The sequence below is a fragment of the Haematobia irritans genome, chromosome 1, assembly GCF_050003625.1.
Source record: "Haematobia irritans isolate KBUSLIRL chromosome 1, ASM5000362v1, whole genome shotgun sequence".
Lineage (NCBI taxonomy): Eukaryota > Metazoa > Arthropoda > Insecta > Diptera > Muscidae > Haematobia > Haematobia irritans.
Genome location: NC_134397.1, coordinates 87,576,059 through 87,594,372, shown reverse-complemented (window position 1 = coordinate 87,594,372; position 18,314 = coordinate 87,576,059). Strand labels below are relative to the sequence as shown.

The following is an 18,314-nucleotide window of genomic DNA, read 5'->3' as shown; positions in this document are numbered from 1 at the left end:
TCAATACATCGCATTAGATTTGTTTCCTTTGCTCTGGTGTCGCTGAGCGTTTTCTTGTTGGGGGATAACGTGACCGATTTCTATGACGTCTAGCATGTGGTGACCGTGAATGACTACGCTTTGACCACACCACTTGCAAAAGAAGATTGGGCTTGTGTATTCGATCGGGAATTATCTATATTATTGACCAATGTATTGTAATGATCACAAACTGTATCATTTTCAGAAGATGGTGGTGGTGCATTATTAGGTCTTGGTGGAGTTACAATTTGCTCTGAATTTCCAGAATGTTCCGCCACATTTGGTATTGCGGTGTACAGCGGTTCCTTTTTGACAAGACCACTTTCCAATGAAGGTTGCTCTTGTATATTTGAATTGGAAGAATGTTAAGTCCAGACGGAGTTACAGTTTATTCTGTTCCACTGTGGTTCGTCCATCGATAAGTGCCATTGTATTTTCCAAATCGTTGTTTTGAGGTTCCTGTTTAACCAAGTTGCCAACTTGGGTGGCAACTTTTTGATGTTTCGTCTGTGATGCGTGTGCAGCACGTTCTTTGTTACATGGAGAATCATTGTTAGTATCCAACAATGTTGATGTTTTCTTTTTAACTACTTTCTCCTTTATATATGCCTTCAACAATACAACAACACTACACATACACAAAATGCCATCTGCCATTTTAGTTTGACATTATTAATATCATGGGGGTACACTCGTTTGCTCTTGACTTTACCTCTATTAATATGCCTTGGGTTATCCTCAGACTATTGCATGCAAGAAGCACCCGATTCATTAGCGTACCTAGACAATTTTCCTAGGGGGGGCTATTGCCCTCCTAGCTAAAAATTAATAGACTGAAGTTATAGATTCACTTAACCCTCTAATGCCCAATCCTGCCTTTAGGCGAGCTTCGTTATAAAGGGTGATTCTTTTGAGGTTAGGATTTTCATGCATTAGTATTTGACAGATCACGTGGGATTTCAGACATGGTGTCAAAGAGAAAGATGCTCAGTATGCTTTGACATTTCATCATGAATAGACTTACTAACGAGCAACGCTTGCAAATCATTGAATTTTATTACCAAAATCAGTGTTCGGTTCGAAATGTGTTTATCGACAAATTTTGTTCAGCGATGAGGCTCATTTCTGGTTGAATGGCTACGTAAATAAGCAAAATTGCCGCATTTGGAGTGAAGAGCAACCAGAAGCCGTTCAAGAACTGCCCATGCATCCCGAAAAATGCACTGTTTGGTGTGGTTTGTACGCTGGTGGAATCATTGGACCGTATTTTTTCAAAGATGCTGTTGGACGCAACGTTACGGTGAATGGCGATCGCTATCGTTCGATGCTAACAAACTTTTTGTTGCCAAAAATGGAAGAACTGAACTTGGTTGACATGTGGTTTCAACAAGATGGCGCTACATGCCACACAGCTCGCGATTCTATGGCCATTTTGAGGGAAAACTTCGGAGAACAATTCATCTCAAGAAATGGACCGGTAAGTTGGCCACCAAGATCATGCGATTTGACGCCTTTAGACTATTTTTTGTGGGGCTACGTCAAGTCTAAAGTCTACAGAAATAAGCCAGCAACTATTCCAGCTTTGGAAGACAACATTTCCGAAGAAATTCGGGCTATTCCGGCCGAAATGCTCGAAAAAGTTGCCCAAAATTGGACTTTCCGAATGGACCACCTAAGACGCAGCCGCGGTCAACATTTAAATGAAATTATCTTCAAAAAGTAAATGTCATGGACCAATCTAACGTTTCAAATAAAGAACCGATGAGATTTTGCAAATTTTATGCGTTTTTTTAAAAAAAAAAGTTATCAAGCTCTTAACAAATCACCCTTTATGAGGAAGCCTTTAGTAAAACACACCTTAAGACAACAAAACTGGGTAAAATAAAAAGAAAATTTCGTTAAAACTGTTCAAGAGGCTTTGCAGCATATACTGAATTTTACCGTATAAATTTTTCTTGTGGCAAAAAAATTGGTGCATTAGAGGGTTAGGTTAGGTTAGGTTAGGTTAAAGCGGCAGCCCGATTAAGATTCAGGCTCACTTAGACTATTCAGTCCATTGTGATACCACATTAACTAAAAGTACCTATTACATATGGGCACTTCTAGTTTTAACCGCTGAACCTTCTTGATTATTTTTCTTTGTTGAACCAACCAGATTGTTCCAAAAACAGTAGCAGACTGCTTAAGTTAACGTTTTCGAGATCCGCCAGTAATCTGAAGCTATATGCTCCTAAAAGTTGCTTGCGCTTTACACAAAATGCAGGACACTCACACAAGAGGTGTTTAATTGATTCTTTTTCCTCCGCATCATGACAGCTCATACAATAGTCATTATACTTCGCGCCAATAGTTTTTGCAAAATCGCCTATCAGGCAGCGACCCGTTATAGCAGATATCAGGAGTGATATCTGACGTCTCGAGAACATTAGCATATCTAGTGTGCGGTTTAAGTTGAAATGGGGCCATATTTGCTTGGTGTCGTTACAACCCTTGCAATTCTCCTATCGAACATTTGCCATCATAACAGCCTTCTCACGCAGCATGAGCTTGCAGGTAGCTAGGGGCATACCAACAAATTCTAGTTCCCCTGGAATATGTAAGGTAGTCCCTAGCCTTGCCAACTCATCCGCTTCGCAGTTCCCCGGTATGTTCCTATGGCCAGGCACCCATATTAGGTGAATATTGTACTGCTCAGCCATCTCATTGAGAGATTTGCGGCAGTCGATGGCCGTCTTCGAGTTGAGGAACACAGAGTCCAAGGATTTTATTGCAGGTTGACTGTCTGAGTATATATTAATGCCCACATTTTTTGGAACATTACTTCTCAGCCAATTCGCCATCTCTCTTATTGCTAATATTTCAGCCTGAAAAACACTATAGTGATTAGGTAATCTTTTCGCTATTCGAAGTTCCAGATCATTAGAATATACTCCGAACCCCACTTGTCCATCCAATTTGGAGCCATCAGTGTAGAAATCTATCTATTAGATGGTTAATATTTTATTTTATAAAAATGAATAAAAAGTCAGACTTCAACATAACTACACAATTAATTTATAATAAAGCAACTAATAGTTCCATAATTTTTCCCAGCAAAAAAAAAAAATTGGAAGTTGTTCTAAAGACACAACTTTATGGTAAAATCACTTCCAGAAATGTCCTTATTAAGATGCTAATTGTTGAAGTTTTTAAATTCAATTTCTACAACTTTTTTCATATTTTTAATTTGTATTTTTTTAAATTCGTTAAAAAAGGGTAAAAATTAATAACATTTTGGCGCAAAAAAGCCAAATCTATTCTAGAAATATCGATAATTTTTGGAAATGTTCGAGGTCAAACGTTTCGGTGTAAGAATGCATTAAAAAAATAAAAATAAAATTATTTGGAAACATATCACACAAATTTTTAATTCACATTCAAAACACTGAATTCAGATCACACCCTAAAAAGTGATTCAAATTCAGTGCAACAGCTGTTGAAATGGTGGACATACGTCCTAGGACAATCCCATGTTAAATTCATAACTTCTGCGGCAATTTTCCACCACTTCCGGATCCAAATATAACATTTTCACTACTTTTTGGTAACGCTTTTTTGCTGGATATATAAAAACAATGGAAAATCGTAAATAGGTTTTCAAATTCTGGGGGGGGGGGCTAAAATTTTTCTGGAGGGGTCTAAGCCCCCTCCCCAGAGGCCTTCCAACGCTTATGACCCGATTGCATGCAAGAAGCTCAAAGACAAGGAATCTCCTTTTTATAGCCGAGCCTGTACGACTTGTCGGCGATGACTAAATAATCCGTAAATGTGTTATCGATCCCATAAACATGCAGCAGTACCGATTATGCCTTCGGTATTAACTTATAATGTGCACAATATATGGGATATGTTCGACACGACCACTATCGTCCGGAATAACTGATAGTCTATAAAGCGCAATTTATTCGTTATCTTTTTATTCGTTATTTAGATTAAATTTTGACCAACACTGACTGATAGACGCTGGAATATAGCAGAATTGCAACTTACAAATCACCATAATTCATTTTTAAGGTGTGTACTATGTTCCGTTTTCGAGTTGAAAATCACTTTATTTTCGCGATTACTTTTTCAGAAATAATCAAAATTATAAATGAAGATGGACATATTTCTGTAGTCTTGCCGAAATCTAGAGGAACAATAAATTGCACATCAATTGAGTTAATCCCCTGCCAACATTTTTTGAATTTGACGGCGCTTCTGAAAATTCCCACCACGTCTAAAACAGTCGTATACGATATCCAAAACTCCTCGCAAAAGTGCCGTCACTATTGAGAAGTTGTACCACGCCAAGTTACTACAAAAAAGTATCGCATGAGTTTAATTATTAGATAAATTTAGAACGACGCCAATAAGAGCCCCTTCAAACTATCCGAAAAAGTGCATTTTAAGATAGTTGTAAATGAATCATTGTGGTCAAGTAAAACACGATTGTTTAGATGTTTATTAATTTGATTAAACATTTATAATTTCTTATAAATATAACAATTATATTATCACAACACATTTAACATAACTTTTTGCATTAATAAAAGAATGCTGTTGAGTTACAAGTAGCAAATTACATGTTGCAGCGTATATCAGCCAGTGTGTTCTAGAAGGAGGCAGCGTGTCTGGACAAATATCTGAAAAACTATCACTATACTCCATTTGGAAATTCGCAAATTGTTCACCAATATCCCTGCCAGCACTTGTTGAATTTGGGGGCGCTTCTGAGAATCCCCACTAGGTCGAAAACAGTCGTATACGATATCCAAAACTCCTCGGAAAAGCGCCGTCACTATTGAGAAGTTGTACCACGCCAAGTTACTACAAAAAAGTATCGCATGAGTGCAATTGTTAGGTGCCCATCTGGATAGATTTAGAAAGACGCCAATAAGAGCCCCTTCAAACAATTAGAGAAAGTGAATTTTAAGATAGTTGTAAAAGAATCATTGTGGTCAAGTAAAACACGATTGTTTAGATGATTATTAATTCTATTAAACATTTATAAATTCTCATAAATATAACATTTATACGACTATCACATCACATTTAACATATTTTTATGCATTAATAAAAGATTGAAGTTGAGTTTCAAGTTGCAAGTTACATGTTGTAGCGTCTATCAGCCAGTGCTTTTATTCCCAATGGAGGCAGCCTGTCTGGAAAAATATTTGAAAAACTATCACTTTATTCCATTTGGAAAGTCAAAAATTGTTCACCAATATACCTTTCACAATTTTAAGCGAAATAACTATGTTTTCAGCACTTCATTATCGTTTTTATTTAAATAAATTATAAGAAGCTAGTTGTGCTTGGTGTTTCATAAAATATAAAATGGCTCTTGTAACAATAGTGATGGCAAAATTCGTTCATGCGAATAGTGATGGCAAAATACTATCACAGTTGGCGATTGTTGCAGGGTCACATACGAGTCTGTGGTAGCGATGAGAATGAAATGGAACTTTGAAATGCTGGCAGGGTATACCTTTCACAATTTTAACTATGTTTGCAACACTTCATTTGCCTTTTTATTGAAATGTATTATAAAAAGCTAGTTGCGCTTGGCGTTTCACAAAATATAAAATGGCTCTTGTAACAATAGTGATGGCAAAATACTTTCATGTACATTTTGTACTTTTTGATATGCTTCCCCATCACAGTTGGCGATTGTTGTAGTGTCATTTACGAGTATGTGGTAGCGACGAGGATGAAATGTAACTTTGAAATGCTGGCAGGGCATATCTCCTTTATATTGAACTGTTTTAATAAATTAACCGCGAAAATTACAACGCGAAAGTCGAACATACCCAATAAACACAGGATGAGCGTTTTTCAAATGCAACAACTTTTCAGTTTGAGGATAAATATAATTTTCAACATAAATCCACTTGACTTGAAATAGCTCATCTTCCATACATCTTCAAATTGTTTGCGAATTACTTCCAATTTGCCAAAATGTTGACGAAATCTTTGAAAAGGTGTTGAAGATAATATGAGAAAACTTTGACAAAACACTACCCTAAAATGCAACGAAAAAACCATGTGGTTTTCAATACTTATTTGTGCAACGAAGTTCTTGGTCACTTGCAAGAAATAAAAAAATGGAAAATTTTAGAAAAATAACCAAATAGTTTGTAAAAATAGGTAAGTGAAAATAAAAAATGAAATAAAACTTTAAGGAAGTCACTAAATGTATATCTCTTTGCAGAAAACTAAAATTATGGATTCTACGTTCTTGAAAACATTGAAAAGCTGACCAATGAAAAAATGGTGGACAATTAACTGGAACTGCTTCAAATAGTTTATAATAATTGGTACGTCAATATGAAAAATTAAATCAACACTTTAAAGAAGTCACTAAATTTAAATCTCTTTGCAGAAAACTAAAATCTTTGGATGCTACATTCTTGCAAACAATAAGAAGCTGACCAATGAAAAATGAGTGGCTTATCGACAAGAAAAAGTTTCCAGAAACATTACAAGTGCAACCAATTAAATTGTTAAAAACAACAAATTGTTGAAATCAACAACTTCTGGATGAAAATGTGCATCACATCGTCATTATCAGTTTAAAATGGATATTTTGTGAATTCCTTCTGCTGAAAATCAATTCTAACACGCGGTCCAGTACGTTCCTACCCTGCCAGCATTTCAAAGTTCCATTTCATCTTCATCGCTACCACAGACTCGTAAATGTCACTACAACCATCCTACTGTGATGGGGGGCAGCATATCATAAAGTACAAAATGTACTTCATACATGTATTTTGCCATCACTACTTTTACAAAAGCCATTTTATTTTTTGTGAAACGCCAAGCGCAACCAGCTTGTTATATTTTATTTAAATAAAAACGAAAATAAAGTTCTGAAAACATAGATTTTACGCTTAAAATTGTGAAAGGTATATTGGTGAACAATTTTTGATTTTCCAAATGGAATAAAGTGATTGTGTTTCAAATATTTTACAGACACGCTGCCTCCATCGAATAAAAACACTGGCTGATAGACGCTGCAACATGTAACTCGCTACTTGTAACTCTACCTCATCATTAATGCAAAAAATTATGTTAAATGTGATGTGATAGTGGTATAAATGTTATATTTTTAAGAATTTGTAAATAATTAATCAAATTAATAAATATCTAAACAAACGTGTTTTACTCGACCACAATGATTCTTTTACCCCTATCTTAAAATGTGCTTTTTCTGATTGTTTGGAGAGTCTCTTATTGGCGTCGTTCTAAATTGATCTATAAAGGCACCTAATAATTGCACTCATGCGAAACCTTTTTGTAGTAACTTGGCGTGGTACAACTTCTCAATAGTGACGGCGCTTTTCCGACGAGTTTTTGATATCGTATATGATTGTTTTCGACGTACTGGGGATTCTCAGAAGCGCCCCCAAATTCAAAAAATGTTGGCAGGGTAATTTCAAATTGCCCGCATGTTAATAAAAGGAAGGAACCAAAAGGAAGGAAATCGAATTATCAATGCAAAAGTGTTTACTAATAATGTTTAAGGTATTTAAAGTTTTGTTGTTTGTTTGTTTTTTTTTTTTTTCTTATTTGTTGATATATTTAATAAGATTATTATTTATCAATTGGTATTGTAGTGTATTATGTAATGTAGTGTATTATTATGTATTTTATTTTGATGAAAATGAATAAATTATACAAAATTCATAGAATTTTGGCTTTGACTTTCAATTTGAAGTGGGGATATCATTCATACAAATTTAGGTTGAAAAGTATTTGCAGCGATGTTAATTTTGGATTTGAACTCGCATCGAAAATTGTTTGACAAATTATTGAGTAGCGATGCATTTCAATTTGAGGATAACACTTGAGATATTATTGCTAATGTGTTGAATTTCACTGTTGAGGGTAATGTCTGTTTTTTGTTGAGAACGCGATTTTCTCAACAATTTCTCAACTTGAATATTACCCTAATCCTTTGAAAAAATGTTTGAAAAATTGTTGAAATTTAGCATTTTCAAACGTTTGTGTTTATTGGGTAGTACTTACCTTTAAAGGTAAGTAGACATTACAGAAATATGTCTGTTTTCATTCATAATTTTGATTATATGTAAGTATTATGTTAACTCAACCCTGCCAGCATTTCAAAGTTCCATTTCAAACTCATCGCTACCACAGACTCGTAAGTGACACTGCAACAATCGCCAACTGTGATAGTATTTTGCCATCACTATTCGCATGAAAGTAGTTTGCCATACACATTGTTACAAGAGCCATTTTATATTTTGTGAAAGTACAACTAGCTTCTTATAATTTATTTATATAAAAACGATAATGAAGTGCTGAAAACTTAGTTATTTTGTTTATGCTATGTTCCCACTGACTCGTTTTCCTCATTCGTTTTTCCAAAACATTTCACCGTTCACACCGAGTTGAGATGTTTTAGTTTTACAGTTACCATGGAAACTAGAAATTCACATATATGCAATGTATGCAACTTGTGTTTTGGACTTGATTTTTTATATGGGGAAAACGACTCGTTTTAATATGCTTATAAAGGGAAAACATTTCAAACCCCAAAACATGCTTGGTGAGAACGTCGTATTAAAATTGTAAAAGGTATATTGGTGAACAATTTTTGTCTTTCCAAATGGAATAAAGTGATAGTTTTTCAAATATTTTTCCAGACACGCTGCCTCCATTGGGATTAAAAGCACTGGCTGATAGACGCTACAACCCTGCCAACATTTTTTGAATTTGGGGACTCTTTTGAGAATCCCCACTACGTCGAAAACAATCATATACGACATCAAAAACTCGTCGGAAAAGCGCCGTCACTATTGAGAAGTTGTACCACGCCAAGTTACTACAAAAATGTTTCGCATGAGTGCAATTATTAGGTGCCTTTATAGATCAATTTAGAACGACGCCAATAAGGGACCCTCCAAACAATCAGAAAAAGTGCATTTTAAGATAGTTGTAAAAGAATCATTGTGGTCGAGTAAAACACGTTTGTTTAGATATTTATTAATTTGATTAAACATTTACAAATTCTTAAAAATATAACATTTATACCACTATCACATTACATTTAACATAATTTTTGGCATTAATGATGATGTTGAGTTACAAGTAGCGAGTTACATGTTGCTGCGTCTATCAACCAGTGTTTTTATTCCATGGAGGCAGCGTGTCTGTAAAATATCTGAAAAACAATCACTTTATTCCATTTGGAAAATCACCAAATTGTTCACCAATATACCTTTCACAATTTTAAGCGTATAATCTATGTTTTCAGAACTTTATTTTCGTTTTTATTTAATTGTTAAATTGTTAAAAACAATAAATTGTTGAAATCAACAACTTCTGGATGAAAATGTGCATCACATCGTCAGTTTAATTCATATGTTATTATCAGTTTAAAGTTGATATTTTGTGAATTCCTTCTGCTGGAAATCAATTCTAACACGCGGTCCGGTACGTTCCTAATTTCAAATTGCCCGCATGTTAATAAATTTTAATGTTGTTTTATGATACCAAAAGGAAGGAAATCGAATTATCAATGCAAAAGTGTTTACTAATTATGTTTAAGATATTTAAAGTTTTGTTGTTTTTTTTTTTTTTTTTGTTCTTATTTATTGATATGTTTAATAAGATTATTATTTATCAATTGGTATTGTAGTGTATTATGTAGTGTAGTGTATTATTATATATTTTATTTTGATAAAAATGAATAAATTATACAAAATTCATAGAATTTTGGCTTTGACTTTCAATTTGAAGTGGGGATATCATTCATACAAATTTAGGTTGAAAAGTATTTGCAACGATAGGTCTGTTTTCTTATTGCACTGATAACCAGTGCAAAAAGAAAACGCAAAACGACTAACCAGTTCAATTTTCGATTTTGATTGGCAACACTTGGTCGTCAAATGTCAAAATCAAAGTTATTGTTTACAAATAAAAATAGGGGGTATACATTTAATAATCAATTTATAGAAATAAGTGTACCAAAAACGAAAGAGTGATTATTAATTTTAAAGGATTTGCTGCTTGCCTTTCAAAAACAAATGACTGCTGGCAACAGCTACGTGCGTGGAAACAGATTCAGTGCGTCATGTTTATCAACCAAACGCGTGGAAATATGGGAATTTGCTCAAGTGGTGGATTTACAAGTGGCTAATACCACAAGCATGTGTGGTATAGAAATGGATATGCCAATTGCATCAAAATCACAAAAGCCTAGTTAACGTAGAATTACAGACTTCGGCCAGCCATCACAAGAGGGAGAGAATATACAGGAAATATAATTCAACTTAATACCACAAATTATTTAATTAAACACCATGTCATCGCAAAATGTAAAATAATTTACCCACGCCGAAGTTGCCAAAAATATTACAAAAGAAAAGAATTGGTTCATAATCCACAACAACGTGTATGACGTGACCCCTTTTCTCAATGAGCATCCTGGTGGTGAAGAAGTCTTGATCGAACAAGCTGGTAAAGATGCTACAGAAAATTTCGAAGAAGTTGGTCACAGTTCATATGCCCGTGAAATGATGCAACAATACAAAATCGGTTAACTAGTTGCTGAAGAGCGTACAAATGTTCCAGAAAAATCCGAACCCACATGGAATACTCAGCAAAAGAACGAGGAATCGTAATGAAGTCATGGCTGATGCCTTTTGTCTTGGGTTTAATAGCCACCTTGGTTTATAAGTTTTTCTTTGGAACGAAATACCAATAATTGTAGGCAGAGAAAAACATCACCACCACCAGCCACAAACAAATATCGCAAGTTTATTTGTATATTTAGTTGAGAAAGGGATTTCTTGCTGTTTTAGACCATAAAACAAGTCATACAAAAAACAAAAACAAAACATATACAGTGACTCACAAAAATATTCTTTTTTATATCTTGAAATCGCAAACCGCTTAACATTTATATGAAAAAGTTTTATTAAAATGTTTCCATGGATATACATAACAGCAAAACGTAAACAAAAATCGTGAAATTAATTTTATTGTATTATTTTTAATCATTAAATCAAAAAAACTACAAAAAAAAGCTCACAAAAGTATTCGTCGTATCAGTAATCACATTGTATGAGACATTATTTTGGTCCACTTAGTATTTGGAATAGTACCCTTTGTTAGCGCAAATGGCTTCCAGTCGTCTTGGCATCGACACGTTTCTTGAGAGATTTTGCCCCATTCTTCTTGTAACACTTTTTTTAAGGGCTGTCCAAGATGAAATTTGGTTTTGTCCGATCCACGGTTCCAAATAAGATCCTAGTTTTCAATGGGGTTGCTACCTGGGCTTTGTGGTTGCGTTTTGAGATATTTAGTGTTGTGAAGGAGCCATATTTTCACATCCCAGGCCGTGTGTTTGAGGTGTTTGCTTGTTGGAGCAAGGAGTCTTTATCACGAAATCCCATTTTAGAGGCGCTGGAGTGAAGATTTTCTTTCAAAATTTTTCAATATGTTAAAAAACATTTAGGCGTTCATGGTTCCATCAATAAAAACTAAGTTTCATTACACTTGTTTTTACATTTTTTATTTTCAAGGTTTCCCTAAGCTTTCGCCGTGAAAATAAAAAATGTCGAAAAGTGTAAGACAAAAGTTTTTATTATTTTAAAATGTATTAAGAAAATGTAACCATTAAAAAAATTAGGTTTATTTTAGTTATCGGAATTATTATTTCTTCAGCAAATTAACTTAACTTTATTCATTTTTGGATTATGTTTGGATAATGCCCCAATTTTTTGGCCATCTGAATAAATATTTAATGTTAACGACACAAAAGCAAGAAAACTAAACAAGAAAATTTTATAGGTAAAATTCCGTATATGCTGCAAAGCCTCTTGAACAGTTCCAACTGTTTTCTTTTTATTTTACCCATTTTTATTGTGTTAAGGTGTGTTTTACTAAAAGCTTCCTTATTTATTGAAGCCCGCCTAAAGGCGGGATTGGGCATTAGAGGGTTAACTAAAGAATAGAAAAATTATACACAAATGAAGCGTAAATATCTAAAAAATTCATGAAAATTTTAAATTTTACCGCAAAATCCAAACCAAAATCATACTGTCTTGGTGAATATTTTCTAAATAATGATGAAGAAGGCAATTTTATTATTATATACTATTCCAAATGCTATTTTTATACCCTCCACCATAAGATGGTGGTTTTTTAAGTTTGTCATTCCGTTTGTAACAGATCGAAAAATTGCTCTAGGACCCCATAAAGAATAGGGTGGTTAAATTTTCAAGGGCCGATGTTGATTTTGAATAAAACACAAACTATTTAGGACATTATTGTAATTTTATTTTATTATGGTATATTCGTATTACTCAATTATGTATGGAACAAACTATAGGCCAAATAGACGCCGCGACCTCGGTGGCACACCTCCATCCGATGGTCCAAATTTTCGATGACGCTGGGGCATAATTGAGGTTCTATGCCGTTAATGTGCCGAATTATCTCGTCCTTTAGCTATTGAATTGTTGCTGGCTTATCGACGTACACCTTTTCTCTCAAATAACCACAAAGAAAAAAGTCCAACGGTGTCAAATCACATGATCTTGGCGGTCAATTGGCATTGCCATTACGTGAGATAACACGGACATTAAATTTGTTGCGCAAAAGAGCCATTGTTTCGTTAGCTGTGGGGCAAATTCGGGCCATACAAAGTTCGTTATCATCTTACGATAGCGAACACCATTCACAGTAACTGCCTGACCGGCCTCATTTTGGAAAAAATACGACCCGATGATGGTCGGTCCGTCTGTTGAAATCACGCCAACTTCCGTTCGAAACAAGCTATCGACTTGAAACTTGGCACAAGAAGTTGTTATTGATATAGGTCGTATCTTATTGGAAAAGGGCCATATCGCATTACTTCACGTATAGCCCCCATATAAACCGATACCCAGATTTGACCTTCGGAGACTCTTGGAGGGGCAAAATTCATCCGATCCGGTTGAAATTTGGTACGTGGTGTTAGTATGTGGTTTCTAACAACCATACAAAAATTGGTCCATATCGGTATTGGGCGGGGCCGACTATATCATACCCTAAACCACCCCATGCGAATTAGTAAACATAAGCAAGGGTATCATTGGTATAGGTTTGGGAGATGAACCGAATTTCCTTATTTATGAAAATTAAGCAGTATACACTCAAAAAAAGGCAGGTCCTGTTACAAAGATTTTGTCTTTACTTTAAAAATTTACTTTTTCCCTTTCCTTTTTTTCCTTTTTTTTTTAAATCCGAGCCAAAGAAGCGGAGAATACTAGTAAGGATATTTTTAAGACACATTTTTTTTTAAATTTCGGTTTTGTGTACTTCTTTCTAGGAAGGGAATTTTAAGTTTTTATTTTTTTCAGCTTTTGTTCTCCATATGCTATTAAAATCCTTTAAAACGAGTTAACAACTTTATTTTCCAAATTCAGACTCGACTTCCAGTATCTATGAGTATACGAGTATATGAGTATATAAAAGTCTGCTAAAAACAGCAGTAGATGTCTGCTTTTATATTTTTGTACTTCACGGCCTAATGAACAACAATTTATAAAATTTTTATACCCTACGCCACACTGTTGAACAGGGTATTATAAGTTAGTGCATATGTTTGCAACACCCAGAAGGAGACGAGATAGACACATGGTGTCTTTGGCAAAAATGCTTAGGGTGGGCTCCTGAGTCGATATAGCCATGTCCGTCTGTCCGTGAACACATTTTTGTAATCAAAGTCTAGGTCGCAATTTAAGCCCAATCGACTTCGAATTTGGCACAAGTATGTGTTTTGGGTCAGAATAGAACCCTATTGATTTTGGAAGAAATCGGTTCAGATTTAGATATAGCTCCCATATATATCTTTCGTCCACTTATACGGCCCTAGAAGCCAGATTTTAACCCAAATTTGGTAGAAATTTTGCACTAGGAGTACAATTGGTAGTATAGTCAAATGTGCCAAATTTTATTGAAATCGGTTCAGATTTAGATATAGCTTCCATATATATCTTTCGTACGATATGCACTTATATGGATTCAGCCTGAGTTTTACCCTGATTTGGTTGAAATTTTGCTCAAACATAACGCTTGGCCATATAGTCACGAGTGCAAAATTTGATTGAAATCGGTTCAAATTTAGATATAGCACCCATATATATCTTTCGTCCGATTTAGACTCATATGACAACAGAGGCTAAAGTTTACTACCGATTTTCGTGAAGTTTTGCACAGAGAGTAGAATTAACATTCTAGCAATGCTTGGTAAATTTGATTGAAATCGATTCAGATTTAGGTGTCGTTATGTGTGTTAAATTTGGTTAAAATCTTTAATATTTTAGATATTTAAGTGTGTAAAGTTTGATCTGATTTGGTTCAGATTTAGATAAAACCCCCATATATTCGTGTTTCCAGTTATTACAAATATGACCAAAATTCCCACACTTTAGACAAAACTCTGTGATGATTTCCTCATATCTTAGTCATATCCTGTAGTGCCAGAATTTCCACAGAACAGTTGATTTTTAAATAAGGCTCCAAGTCGCTCGACTTGACCAAATAATATGTTACAACCCACACTTGACCACATATCTTGGCGAGATCTACCAATATCCTTTTAAAATCGCCACTGGTGAGTAGCAAAAATTGCAAATATTACTAAAATTTTCCTATATTTGGTATACATATGTATCGCCTGATAAATCATAAATGTCCTTTTGTACACTTGCATTAAAATTTCTCTCGCTTCATATTTCCCATATTTTTTACTAACATTGTGTTTCATCCCATGGTGATAGCCGATTTTAATTCTAGTGTTTTTGTACAAATATTCTCTTCATTATAAGTATTTGTATCTGGAAATGCAAACCTTTGCATAGCTCCCAGCAAATTTGAAGTAGTTAAGGTGGTAACACAAATGTTGGTATACATAGTGGTGAAGGGTATAATATAGTCGGCCCAGCCCGACTTTAGACTTTACTTACTTGTTTTTTACTAACATTGTGTTCCACCCCAGGGCATTAGCCGACATAAATTTTAAGTCAATAGAATTTTGGTCTTAAATATATTGTCGGTTCAGATTTAAATGCATGTATATGGGAACATAAATCTTTATATATACCACTCAAAAAATTTGAAGGAATTCAGATGGTGTCGAAAATGTAGATCACAAAGTGGTGCAGGGTATAATATAGTCGGCCCTGTCCGACTATAGACTTTCCTTACTTGTTTTTCTATAGAAAAATTTGTCAAAATTTTATTTCTATAGAAAATTTTCTCAGAATTTAGCATATTTATTGAAAATGTATTTCTATAGTAAATTTTCATATAATGTTATTTCGTGCTGATGGTCACTGATTCTTAAAAAACCTCTAATATAAATCTTTCGACCGATTATAAATTCAATTTTGCGAAATTGCCTAAAAATGTATACCCTGCGTCGCACTCTTTATAGAAGTATTACAATATACATTGTCCAAATCGAGTGAGGTAAATAGCAACATAAACCTTTATACAAAGCACTCAACAAAATTGAAGGATTGAGATTTTATCAAAATGTGGATCTAAATACAAAGTTGTGTATATTATAGTCTGCCCCGCCAGACTTCAGATTTTCTTATTATTATTATTATTATTTTTTTTTTTTTGACTAAAATTATGTTTCGTCCCATAAAGTTAGATTCAAATATTAAGTACATAGATTTTGTTGAAGTGTATACAATTTTGTCTAAATCGGTGCAGATTCAAATTCATGCATATGGGAATATCAACCTTTATATAGCTCGCAACAAACTTGAGATGGTATCAATGAATTTGGTCCACAATGAAGGGTATAATACATTATTTTTTTATTAAACATAGGAACGACATTGGCCTGAATTCGAAACATAGAGTACAAGTACACACACTTTTTCATTAGAAATAAGTTGTTTTAGCACACTATACGAGAGCTGGAGATCATGATCGCACTGAATAATCCATGTAGACGGTATTTCCCGTGATTGTTATGGTAATATTACATGGGACAAACTGTTTTTGAAGATTTCCAAAAGCATAGTGCCCTCTATACTCTATAGATCGGAGCCATAACATGTCCAAAAAACGACCCCCAGACCATAATATTACCCCCACCATTATTGAAGGAACTGTTTTTATTTCTTGGATTAAGACTTTTCTTTGGACCTTCGTACTAAACTTCCACCACCCGAGCCATGCAATTTAAACTTTGATTTGTAGGAAAATAAAACACATTTCACTGATTGTCATGCCATTTAAGGTGTTTTTGTAAAAATTTAAGTCGCGGTTAAATTTTTTCGAACTCCATAATTATTGTGAGTCTCACGAAATACAGAGAAGGCCTTTGACGAAATGTCCAAATGAAATCGTCACTTCCGTGAGAGTTCCTTTATTGGAAGTTGTTAGAGACGCTACATTTAAAGTTGGGCCACTAGATATTTCTACATAATTCGATACATATTCCTGTTTTTGTTGCAGTGAAACAAAATTTAAACAAATACTTCTGTTTTGTTTATTTACATGCTTTTGTTTCTTCTTCTTTTCAGTATGTGACATTCACTTGAGATGTGTTCCTCCCCAGTATTTTAGTTAGTTGCCAATTCATATTTTGACAACTACAAAATTCGCATATAATGGTGACTCTGGTGCGACTTGCACTGATAGTTGCACTGGATAGAACACCAGTGCAACGATTGCCATACAAAAGTTCTATCCAGTGCAAAAAGAAAACAGCCCTGATGTTAATTTTGAATGTGACTCGCATCGAAAATTGTTTGACAAATTATTGAGTACCCTGCCAACATTTTTTGAATTTGGGGGCGCTTCAGAGAATCCCCACTACGTCGAAAACAGTCGTATACGATATCCAAAACTCCTCGGAAAAGCGCCGTCACTATTGAGAAGTTGTACCACGCCAAGTTACTACAAAAAAGTATCGCATGAGGGCAATTATTAGGAGCCCTTCTGGATACATTTAGAAGGACGCCAATAAGAGCCCTTTCAAACAATCAGACAAAGTGCATTTTAAGATAGTTGTAAAAGAATCATTGTGGTCAAGTAAAACACGATTGTTTAGATGTTTATTAATTTTATGAAACATTTATAAATTCTCATAAATATAACATTTATACGACCATCACATCACATTTAAATGTGTTGAATGTTGATGTTACAAGTTGTAAGTTAAATGTTGTAGCGTCTACCAGCCAGTACTTTTATTCCCAATGGAGGTAGCGTGTCTGGAAAAATATTTGAAAAACTATCACTTTATTCCATTTGGAAAGACAAAAATTGTTCACCAATTTACTTTTCACAATTTTAAGCGTAATAACTATGTTTTCAGCACTTTATTTTCGTTTTCATTGAAATAAATTATAATAAGCAAATTGCGCTTGGTGTTTCACAAAATATAAAATATCTCTTGTAACATACTTTCATGCGAATAGTGATGGCAAAATACTATCACAGTTGGCGATTGTTGCAGTGTCACTTACGAGTCTGTGGTAGCGATGAAGGCCGGTATGCACCTCTAGCGAAATTTTCGGTAGCAAAAATTTATTTAAGTCTACAACAAAAAAACAGGGCTGTGTACACAAATTTTAAACCAGCTAATCGCTTTTAAAAATTTTTAATATATGTTCCAAATATTCCAAAAATAAATTGTTTATTATTTACAGACCGTTTAAAACTTTTACGCACACAATGATTGTAATAAATTAAATGTTTGCTGCCAAAATATGCTTTTGACAACCCTGTTATTTTCATTAGAGGTGCGTACCAGCTTACGAAATTGAACGCTACCGAAAATTTCGTTAGCATAAATAGCAATGCATTTCTTATGGGAATGAAATTTTTCGCTAGAGGTGCATACCGGCCTTGAGGATGAAATGGAACATTGAAATGCTGGCAGGGTAGCGATGCATTTCAATTTGAGAATAACACTTGAGATATTATTGCTAATGTGTTGAATTTCACTGTTGAGGGTAATGTCTGTTTTTTGTTGAGAACGCGATTTTCTCAACAATTTCTCAACTTGAATATTACCCTAATCCTTTGAAAAATGTTTGAAAAATTGTTGAAATTTAGCATTTTTCAAACGTTTGTGTTTATTATATAGTCTGTAAAGCACATTACTTGCCACTTGTAAATCAACATCATTCTATTAGTAATGAAAAAAATATGTTAAATGTTTTTTGATAGTGGTATAAATGTCATATTTATAAGGCGCTTTTCTGACGAGTTTTGGATGTTGTTCGCGGTGG

At 34.3% G+C, this 18,314-nt stretch overlaps 3 long non-coding RNA genes and 1 pseudogene across 3 annotated transcripts; 2 read left to right on the top strand and 2 right to left on the bottom strand.

Annotated features, from left to right (window-relative positions):
* Window positions 1–5,015: 5,015 nt before the first annotated feature.
* Window positions 5,016–5,725, bottom strand: LOC142239877 (uncharacterized). The gene is made up of 2 exons (XR_012723131.1): window positions 5,273–5,725; window positions 5,016–5,204 (listed from the first exon to the last, which is right to left on the bottom strand). It is a non-coding gene; the product is annotated as an uncharacterized LOC142239877 (long non-coding RNA).
* Window positions 5,726–6,299: 574 nt separating this feature from the next.
* Window positions 6,300–7,217, top strand: LOC142239873 (uncharacterized). Its single transcript, XR_012723130.1, has 3 exons — window positions 6,300–6,359; window positions 6,425–6,947; window positions 7,015–7,217. It is a non-coding gene; the product is annotated as an uncharacterized LOC142239873 (long non-coding RNA).
* Window positions 7,218–9,032: 1,815 nt separating this feature from the next.
* On the bottom strand, window positions 9,033–9,346 carry LOC142239869 (uncharacterized). The gene is made up of 2 exons (XR_012723129.1): window positions 9,284–9,346; window positions 9,033–9,226 (listed from the first exon to the last, which is right to left on the bottom strand). It is a non-coding gene; the product is annotated as an uncharacterized LOC142239869 (long non-coding RNA).
* Window positions 9,347–9,936: 590 nt separating this feature from the next.
* On the top strand, window positions 9,937–11,043 carry LOC142221371 (cytochrome b5-like; annotated as a pseudogene).
* Window positions 11,044–18,314: the final 7,271 nt, after the last annotated feature.